This window comes from Myotis lucifugus, unplaced genomic scaffold (assembly GCF_000147115.1).
Source record: "Myotis lucifugus unplaced genomic scaffold, Myoluc2.0 scaffold_357, whole genome shotgun sequence".
Taxonomy (NCBI): Eukaryota; Metazoa; Chordata; class Mammalia; order Chiroptera; family Vespertilionidae; genus Myotis; species Myotis lucifugus.
Window position 1 is genome coordinate 189,988 of NW_005871405.1, and position 11,221 is coordinate 201,208.

An 11,221-nucleotide genomic window follows, 5' to 3' on the forward strand; every position below is an offset into this window, starting at 1 on the left:
CATTAATATAAAACAAATCAAAATTATATAAAAAGAAGGGTTAAAATAATCCGAACAGGAGAAGAAGGGTGGATATCAAAAGAGATAAATTATTTTCTGCGAGATACGTTGTTTCACCAAGTCAATTTAAAAACAGTATTTCCCATTATATTCTGTGGTTGTGTGGCACCAAAAATAGGTCTAATGAAGGCCCAGTAAGAAAAATAATTGTTGTAAAATGTTTCCCTCCACGTCCTGCGTGGTTCAGGGTTCCGGGTCTGGAAGAGGAGCCGCACACAAATGAAAGAGAAAAGACAAGAGATAATTTGGAAATATTGGGGGACCAGGCGGGTAAGTCCAACTCAAGAGGAAGGACTTCCTCCCGTGCTCAGGCGGCACAGACCTTTTATAGTCAGAGGTAAACACGGCAGTGGTTACCATAGTTACACAGTTCTTGTGAGTTTCACCTGTTTTGATCATGTTTACACTCCCTGCACTTCCCTCAGCCCATTAGCTTCCCAGGTAAGATCTGGGGAGTGTTATAAGGTCAAGCCTAATTATGCTAAGAGGACTGAGCCCTCTAAGCTGGGACTTGTTTGTGACTTTGCCAGCAGGTCAGTCCGAGGCTCAACCCTATATCGTTTTCCCACAAAAAATTACCAAACCATCAACTATTTTTGTAATTGTTATGCCTGCTGTATGATGTGAGTAAATCTTCCACGCTAGGCCCGCATTCATTGCAGGACATGTGGTTCAGTCCAAAATGTCCATGGAGACATTTGGTCCATGCACACAGATCCTTGAAATCTGATCCTGTTCTAAGTGTCCATGATCATATTTGGTCCTTGCCAAATGGCCCTTGATTTTTGGTCCTGTCAAAAATGTCCACACTTAGAAAATGTACCAGGGTTCAAATAGCCCATAACATTATTTATGCTTTCAGTTTACAGGATTAACACATAAAAAATATATTGTATTTTATTGGTCCAATAATTGTGTTGTGTCTGTATCGCCAATAATAACCCTTTTGCCTCGGTAGCCCAACGTAATGGCATGGGATTAGGTAGGTGTGGTCAGGGTTCAAATGCTGGAGAAGAGCAAGATTTATATGAATTATGCAGACCCAATATATCTATGGGTGTTTTGAACAGAACCAAATATCAAGGGCCTTTTGGCGAGGACCAAATGTCTCCATGGACATTTTGAAGGGAACAAATCTTGCTAATTCATGAATCTGCTCAAACAGCCCTAAGTCACAAAATTCATAGTAATCTATAATTTCACAATAAAAGTACAACAACAAGGAGACATGTAATACTTTAAACAGTAAAGAATTTAAATTTAAAAAAGTATAACAAGAACAGCAAGCAGTTTTTAATTTTTAACTCTAATTTAGATGCAGTACAGTTATTGAGCATCTTAATGAAGTCAATTCTATTAAATTTTACCATATTTTTCACAACAGCATTTCCTAAGTGATGGTGTTGCTTGCTTGCACTTGGAAGTTTGTGGAACTTTGGCCCGAGCCTCTCTTACAGGCCTGGTTTGGATCCCAGTTATGGAAGCTGATGGGGCACAGGTTAAATCACATGAGGTGGTTACCTGAAGTGCTAAGAAGAACAGCAAGTGCAAATGGAGTCAGAGTATTGAGAATGAAATCCAGAAAAACTGCCCAGCTGGCGTGGCTCAGTGGTGAGCATTGACCTATGAACTAGGACAGTGATGGCGAACCTTTTGAGCTCGGCGTGTCAGCATTTCGAAAAACCCTAACTTAACTCTGGTGCCGTGTCACATATAGAAATTTTTTGATATTTGCAATCATAATAAAACAAAGACTTATATTTTTGATATTTATTTTATATATTTAAGTGCCATTTAACAAAGAAAAATCAACCAAAAAAATGAGTTCGCATGTCACCTCTGACACACGTGTCATAGGTTCGCCATCACTGAACTAGGAGGTCACAGTTCAATTCCCGGTCAAGGACACATGCCGGAGTTGCAGACTCCATCCCCAGTGTGAGGCATGCAGGAGGCAGCCAATCAATGATACTCTCTCACCATTGATGTTTTTATCTCTCTCCCTCTCCCTTCCTCTCTGAAATCAATCAAAGTATATTAAAAAACAAAACAAAACAAAAAAAAAACAAATTTGTTATCATTTCCAAGAAGTAATCCTAGACCAGGAATGGGAGACGGGCCCAGGAGGTAAGAGTTCAAAGCCACTGGTGTAGAGACTGCTCATGGAATGGCATTGATATTCTAGAAGACTTTATTTTATTGTTTTACTTTAAATTATTATTAATATTATAGAAAATATGCTCAAAAATAAAAATTTAATAACTTCATAGAGATATAAAATGAAATATAAAATACCCCACCCCCCTCACTTCTGCTTTCACTCTCAGAGATAACCATTTTAACAGTTTCTTATGGATCCTTAGAGGAATTTTCTGCCATTTGTTAGTACAGAGTTTCTACTTTTAGAATTATTATTATATTTATCATACAATTATATTAAAATATAAATGTAAGGAATGGAATATTTTTAAAAGGAAGAGTTTCCTAAAGTAAATCTAAAAAATAAGCAAAGTTCTAAAAGTTAAGCACCCAAGTAAAAGGAATCATTCATTAGCAATCATTTTTTATTATGTTCAGTGAAAATTATAGGAACAAATCAGTTAATTAGAACCAAATATAAAGAAAATAAATACCCTTAAAGCAAACACACATATGCCTTTCTAATTCTTGTAAGTAACAATGGAATTATACTATAAGCTGCTTTTATACTTAATTTTTTTTAAACTAAAAATATTTTTGGAGCCATTTCCATGTCAGCCTATATAGATTTACCTTAAACTTTTTGAGTACTGCACAGTTTCTATTATATGGACTTGCTGTAATTTATATAATCAGTCCAATTTAGTGAACCCTAAACAAAATGCTGAGATTTTACTATTTCAAACAATGTAACACAAAGTAATTTTATGGTTTTGCACATTTGTGCAAATATATTTGTATGTTCAGTTCCTTTTAAATGCAATTTTGTATCAATTTAAAAATGTTAATAGGCATGGACAAATTGTCCTCCAAAGAAATTTACATCAATTAAAAGCAGAGGAATATGTGTCTATTTCCTTAAATATTCACCATCATTGGGTGTTTCAACTTTTTAATCTTTGCTGATATCCTAGGTAAAAAAAGTAGTATATCAATTTTTAAAAAGCCCTTTGAATTAATTACAATTGAAGTTGATTATTTTTTCATAAGATTCTTAGCTATTTTTGTTCCTTTTTTTCTGTTAACATGAGATAGATTATATCAGTCTTCTCTCAAAATCTTCCTGTGTTTTTTCAATTTTATCCAAAGTAAAAGATCTGGTTTCTGGCTTCCTCTCTGACCTATTAATAGGTACTAATATTAATACTAATACTGATACTAATCTCTCTTTCTCTCTCTCTCTGTCTCTCTCTCTCTGCTCCTCCTACTCTGCTCCAACAAATTTGGTGTTCTTGCTTTTCCTCAAGCACGCTAGACATACTTATGTTTCAGGGCCTTAGCTCTTGCTGTTCTCTCTGCCTGGAATCTCTTCCCTCAAGAGCATGGCTCGCTTACTTTGTTTTGCTGTTCAAATGGCATCTTTTCAGAGCTCTTACCTTACCACCCTCCTGAAAGTACACTTGTTTCCTCTCTGTTCTGCCTCTCTCTATCCAACTGTATAGCACTTTACCTGCTTGGGTCATTAGACACTGTCTAGAATCAATTCTGGTTATCACAACTGGGGAGGACGAGCTGCTGCTAGCGCCATCTACCGGTTAGCTGTCAGAGACGCTGTTAAACATCCTACAATGTACTGGATGGCTCCCAACCCAAAGAATTAACTATCTGTTCCGAAATGTCAATACTTTAGAGGTTGAGATAATTTGTTGGTTTATTGTTACTCAAGCCTCTACTAGCAGGGATGATATTAAAACTATTGAACAACTGGAAGGGGCATGGGTACTGACCAGATTAGGCACAAGTCATAAGCAACTAATATGGCCATAAAAGGGACTTCAGCTGAGTGTCAAGCCTTTCTACTAGAATTAAAACTCATGAAGGAGGCTTTGTTTTGTGCCTGCATCATTTTTTTAAAATAAAATATTTTAAGTTGATTTTTAAGTCTACACCCTATGTCAAATTTTGTCTATTCTGTTTCTTTTTTTTCTTATTGGTTAGCAAGTGTTAATTTTATATATATATATATATTTTATTTTATTTTATTTTTTTATTGCTAAAAGTATTACAAGGTATTACATATGTGTCCTCCCCCCCCCCCCCCCCGCCCCCTTGACAATCCCCTGGCCTCCCTTAACCCCCAGTGTCTTATGTCCATTGGTTATGCTTATATGCATGCATACAAGTCCTTCGGTTGATCTCTTACCCCCTCCCTCCTGCCCCCCAACCCTCCCTGGCCTTCCCGCTGCAGTTTGACAATCAGTTTGAGGCAGCTCTGCCTCTGTATCTATTATTGTTCAAAAGTTTGTAATGGTCTTTATTATCCTAATTTTATATTTAAAAAAATAGAATTTTATTGTCATTTGTTGAAAATTATTTTTCCTCCCGTTATTTGGTTATATGTAGTCTTTATTTGTAGTATTTGCTTTTGGATTGCAGGAGTTCTTGGTTTTTATGTAATCGTATGTATTAATCCATTTCTTTTTTTTTTTTAAGGTTTCCAAAAAATTGTATTGTATTAGACTTTCATGTGATACATACCTCCTATGAGTGAACCTCTCACTGTGGCTATATGTCAAACACCTGCCAGCAACAGGAGGGGGCCAGGAACCCAGGCATCACAGACATGCTGTCTTCTAAATCCACGTTTTCTGCAGCATCACGGGGCACACCGCTACCCTCGGGCCGTACCTGAACATTAGGTGAGAGCAAACACCAGGCCTACCTGGAAGTGGCTGTGAGCACACAGAAGTGCTCTGACTGACCCTCCATTTCTTAATGACAGCTGGATTTTCAACCTTCTTATAAAATGTCTTCTACACTAAATTGTAAAAAAAAAATTATCTCATCTTTTCTTTTAGTTATTTTATGATTTAACTTTTACATTTAATTATTTATATATCTGGAATTTATTTTGAGATCTTTCTAAATTGCTAGCTTAGTTGTTTCAGCAGCATTTATTGAATAATTCATTTTTCTTCAATAATTTGAAGGGATATATTTATTATGTTCTAAATTCCTGTTTGTTTGGGGGGTTATTTCTGAATTCTCTTTGGTTTAACAGACCTGTTTGTTTTTTGGCTAATAATAACATTCCTTAATATTGAAGCTTTATATATATTTATGCGGGTAGTCATATTCCCTCCACATTCATTTTTTATAAATGTTCTGGCTCTGCTCATACATTTATTTTTTAGGTGAATTCTAGTATTATTTTTTCAAATTCAAAGAGAAAAGAAGAAAACTCTTTGGATTTTTTTGAGCGATGACATTGAATTAACCTATTAAATTTTGGGAGAATCTTTTTTAAAATATAATTTTATTGATTTCATGGAGAAAGGGAGAGGGAGAGAGAGATAGAAACATTAATGATGAGAGAGAATCATTGATCAGCTCCTTCCTGCACACCTCCTACTGGGAGTTGAGCCCACAACCCAGGCATGTGCCCTTGACTGGAATCGAACCTGGGACCCTTCAGTCCACAGGCCAATGCTATATCCTCTGAGCCAAACCAGGTAGGGCTATGTATATCAAGAAGTCTTGATGGAAAACATCAGGTTATGAGACTTACCCCAAGAGAACAGGTGCTTGAATATCTAACATAACAAAGAGCAAAACAGAGATCTCCAAGGCAACTGGCTATAGATACCAACACCAAGAAATGCTGCCAACTTCTCACTCAGTATTCTACATTCAGCCTCACCTGGGCCCTGGTACATATGCAGGCTATCAGAAACCAAAGCAGGACAGAAGGAGGCATGAGTTTTGGGAGAGACAAATAGGAAAGTGAGGAGGCAATTGCCTAAAACAGTAAATCTTTTTGATATGTGGGTGGATCAGCCAGGTGCAAAAGACTAGAGAAAGAATGGCCACTGTATAGATATAATGAGTCTAGTATGCAAGTTGTTAAAACAGTCCACGTAAGCTCTGTTATGATTAGAATATAAGTGTCCCCTCTTTTCAACATTAACAGAATTATAGTCTATCCCCACATTGCTTTAGGCCTCTCATTTACCAACACATTTAAACATCAGATAGACATAAATTAAAGTACATAATTTATGGTACATAAAAATCACAGAAATGCTTATTGATTCCTAAGTTAGGGTAATATAATTTAGCTGGTGCAGTCTTTTATCAATAAATCTTAATTGAATTTTCAAGTTAAAGCCTGCAGGGAAAATGTACTCTCGTTTTTTTGTGTGTGATTTTTTTTTCCTTTAAGTTTCCAGAAACACTGAGTCCAAATGTTATGAATGTTCCTTGACTAAATGTAACAGGATCACTTTGCAACAAAGATGAATCAGTTCTCTTAATTTGTTCAAATGAAAATCATTCACATATTATTGGCCTAAGGTTTTCAACTTCTCTGTAAAAGTAATTGGTTTTTCTTATAAACTACATTTCAATCAGTAGGATATTACAGAATGTTAATCTTATTCTTTTGAATGCATTCTAAAATTTCAGCACTAAATATTAAACCTTTACCTCTGAGATAAACAAAAAGATGACTTGATATATGAAGACGACTGTTCCCTCCAGGAAATTTTGCCAACATCTTTTTTTGTGGAAAATAAATAATGTATGCCAGATACCTTAACGCCATAGAAGTTGTGGGAATTATCTCAAACTTTAAAAGATAAAATTCAGTATTTTAACATTTTGACTTGAGGAAGACAATGGTAGAGGCATTTACCTTGGAATTTTAGTTTTAAATGCCTATTTGTATGTAAAATGTTCAAAGTTAATGTGCAGTATTTTCCTGAGATTGGACTTCCATTAATAGGGTCTGTCTTCATCAGGTTCCCTCAAAAGCTAAATCTGAAACATGATTACGCAAAAAAGGAAGCTTATTAATAGGATATTGGTTGACTCATAGAATTGTTGGGAGGCCTGGAAAACTAAACTTGATGCTAAGCTCCTAGGAACAATTCTGAAAACCACATGGCACAGTTGGCCAAAGAGAAAACTGCTTCCTCTGTTGCTGTCTCACAGAGCACGAGAGAAGGTGCTGCCAACTCCCAGCTCCCATCTAGGCTACTTCTGTGCCAGGAACTTGACCTAGAAACCACGGAGAAAGTGCTTGCACTGCTATTGCTATCATGGCAAGAAGCCTCCCCTGCCAGCCAAAGTGGACTCTGACTGGAGCTTCCTTCCTCTTGTTGCTTACTTACTGGTCCAATTCTGGTCAGTGTGAGTCTGCTCGGAGGAGCCACGGTCACTGTCATAGCCCTAGCCTCAGCTACATGAGAGGCTGAGAATGTTGTTTTCTACTTTCTACCTTGTGGAAGCAAGGACTCTTAAACTAGGAATATTCCAGTATGGTAAAGATGTTTTCAAAATGTACTGTGTAGTCAGAAAACATGAAAAAAAAATCCATGTCCAATATAGAAAGCAACTTTATTTTACCTGTGAGGAAACTGCAAATCAGGAACTTTCAATGACACGTGTGATGTTACACAGCTAGAAAGGGTCGAGTTCGGCTATCAATGCAGGTTTTTCTAACTCTAAATCCCATGCCCTTATTCACTGCTATTTTTGTCTACACCAAAAACATATGAAGTATACCCTCTCATACATAGAATTTTAAAATAAGAACAGTCCTGCTGCTGTTATTGGAGGGTTGACAGTGTAGTTCAAATGAAACTACATAGTGCGCATCTGCTGTTTCTACTCACCATCCCTTGGCCAAGACTTTTTTTGGGGAACCATTCCTCTCCAGTTCCTATGGGCTTTGTGGAACCATTGTCACAACATTCTCATTTCATCTTTCAGGAGTGGGCATGCAAATTCAGCTAACCAATTCTTGACACCCCTTCGGCCATGGTGATTGGCTCAGGGATGGGTTTGTTACTCAAACTGGCCAAAAAGAATGCTTCCTAGGACTTTACAATTAAAGTTGGTGTACAAGGCATCTTCTGTGGTTGGCTGAATAATGCCCCCCTAAATATGTTGGCATCTCTAGACCTTCTGAATAAGTTACACAGTAAAAGAAAGTTTGCAGACTTGATTAAGCTCTTGAGATTAAACTGAATTATTTGGATGTTGCATTTTGGGTGGGCCTACTGTAATCATAAGTCATTCTAAGAGACAGAGCAAAAGATCAGAATGAATAGAAGGCAAAGTGACCATGGAAGTAGAGATTGGAGTGATGTGGCCACAAACCAGGTAATGTTGGAAGCCTCTAGTAGCTGGAGGAGGCAAGGTCATTTGTCTGGGTTCTCCAGAGAAACAGAAAATAATATATAAAGAGCTGTATTATGAGGAATTGGCTCATGTGGTTATGGAGGCTAAGAAGTCCCAAGATACTTAGCTGGCAAGCTGGAGAGACCCAGGATGTTATAAATTCCAGTTTGAGTTCAAGTCTGAAGGCAGAAGAAGACTGATGTCCATCTTGAAGACAGGCAGAGAGGGAATTCTTTCTTTGCCTTTTTGTTTTATCCTTCAATGTATTGAAAGAGGTTCACTTCTATTGGTGCTTTATTTAGTCTACAGATTCATATGTTAATCTCATGGAGAAACACCCATACACAAGCACCCAGAATTAATATTTAATTAAATATCTGGGCACTCTGTGGCCTAGTCAAGTTGACACATAAAATTAGCCATCACAGCAAGAATCAAATCATCGCCTTGAACCTCCAGAAGGAATTAGCCCTGACCACACCTTGATTTTAGTCCTGCAGGACTTATTTTGCACTCTGACTTCCACCTTTAACAGAATAAATTTGTGTTGTTTTATTAAGCCTTTAAGGTTGTGGTAATTTGTTAAAGCAGTGACAAGAAAACCAATACAAATTCCCCAGCCCCCAGGAGAGATGAGAGAAACAGAGAAAGAGACACAGAGAGATCAATAAAGATGATAAAGGTGACAATTGTGACGGTGCAGTTTGAAAACCTTAATTCATTTGAGTCTAGGCCAGCCCCATTCCTGCGCATTGCAGTTACTTGGCCCACATATTTGCTTTGAGTACCAAATAATTCGTATTGTATTTCTACCACCCACAACTGAAAGAGTCTTAAGAACACAATGTATCTACCACATTTTCAAAATTTTCAATTTGTAGAATATAAGGGAAATGTGAGCATAGGGCAAACAAATTTCTTCTCTTCCATGCACACAGATAAAGTAGATTTCTTGAAGAATGAAGGATGTTTTCTGAATGCATTACGGCACATTAACTTACCACATTCATATGAAGACAATATTAAAGGTAAAAAAAGTTAAAAAAAGAAAAGTAAAGTCAATGTTCCACTTATTCAGCACTGAATATAAACTTGCTTATTATTTTTAGATAAAATAGCAAGCATTTAATGCCAATTATAAAAATACAGGGCTCAGGCTGGTGTTTCTAAGTGGTTAGAGCACTGGCTCTTGCATGGAAGGGTCCTGGGTTCAATTCCCGGTCAAGGGCATGTACCTCAGTTGCAGTTTCCTTCCGCAGCCCCATCAGGGTGTGTGCAGAAGGCAACCAACTGATGTGTCTTTCTCACACCGACTTTTCTCTCTTCTTCCCCTCCCACTCTACCTTCCACTGCTTCTAAAAATCAATGGAAAAAATATCCTCAAGCAAAGATTAACAATAACAACAAAAATACTCACATAGATGTAAGTCAGAGGGGTACCAGACTTATTGGGTGATCATTTCATAAGGTATATAAATGACTAATCACTATATTACACACCTGAAACTAATGTAATATTGAAAAATAAATTATAATTCTTTTTTTTAAATAAGCATTTAGCTTTTGAATCATTAAAATTCATTGATTTGAGTGAAGTTGTCATATTTGAGTACAGTTTGTTACATGCCTGACACTGTGCTAAGCACTTTGCACACATTATTTCATTTAATTGTTATAGCAACCCAATAAAATAGGGATTGCTGTTATTTTCATTTTATCAATAAGAAAAAGGAAGCGTTCAGAGATTAAGCATCTTTCCCAATGTCACACAAGTAGTAGTGGAAAAGGCAGGACACAAATTAGACAGCCATATTCTACAACCTGTAGTTTTACTTCAGGGTCTACTCTCTAAACCAGTAATATCAGATTCACTTCGGCTTAAAATTATATCTGCTACGTTTGTTTCATTTATATCCTTTTGGTGTTTGTTCTATCTATGTTCCAGACATGTAAATCTTTATGGAAATACATGATTAACGGCTTTCTTAATTAACACTTTTATTAATTTAGAACTAAATGAGAAAAGATGATAAAGAAATTAACACTGGGAAGAAATTACTTTTCGTGGAATAATTGAAAAAACAAAGGACTGGAAATTTGTTTGCTCTATGAAGCAGTATACCAGATGACCCAGCAATTTTGTTCCTTATATATAATGAGTGTTTATGTTCACCAAGTAGATGTACAAAAATGGTCATAACAGCTTTACCATAACCTCAATATTCTGGAAACAACCCAAATCTACATCAACATGATAACAGATAAACCAACTGTAGTACATTTATAAAATGCAATATTATTCAGAAAACTGCTCCATGCAACAAATTGGATAAATATCACAGATACAAAATTGTGAAAAAGAAATCAGGCAATAAACACTACAAACAAGTACATTTATATAAAGATCAAAAGCTGGCAAAACTAATTTATGGTTATTATGGTCAGGAAGGTATTACCTTTGGGGAAATACTTAGAAGAGGCCTGTGGAGCCTCCTAGACTGCTGGAAATACTCCTACAGTGCTTGACCTAGGTGTGGCTACATGAGTAAATACATATGTAAAAATTCATTTACTTGTAATAAAAAAACACTTTCAGAAAAAAACAGAAATTTAGAGAATTAATCAATAGTAGGTATGCATGAAAAGAAATAAAAGGGAGTTCTTCAGTATAAAATAAAGAATCCTAGCCCCTGGATTCTTTATCTTATACAGAATCCAGTTGGTTAGAGCATCACTCCGATATGCTATGGTTTCGGGTTTGATATCTGGTCAGGTCATATACAACAATTAACCAATGAATGCATAAATAAATGAAACAACAAATCTCTGTTTTCCTCTC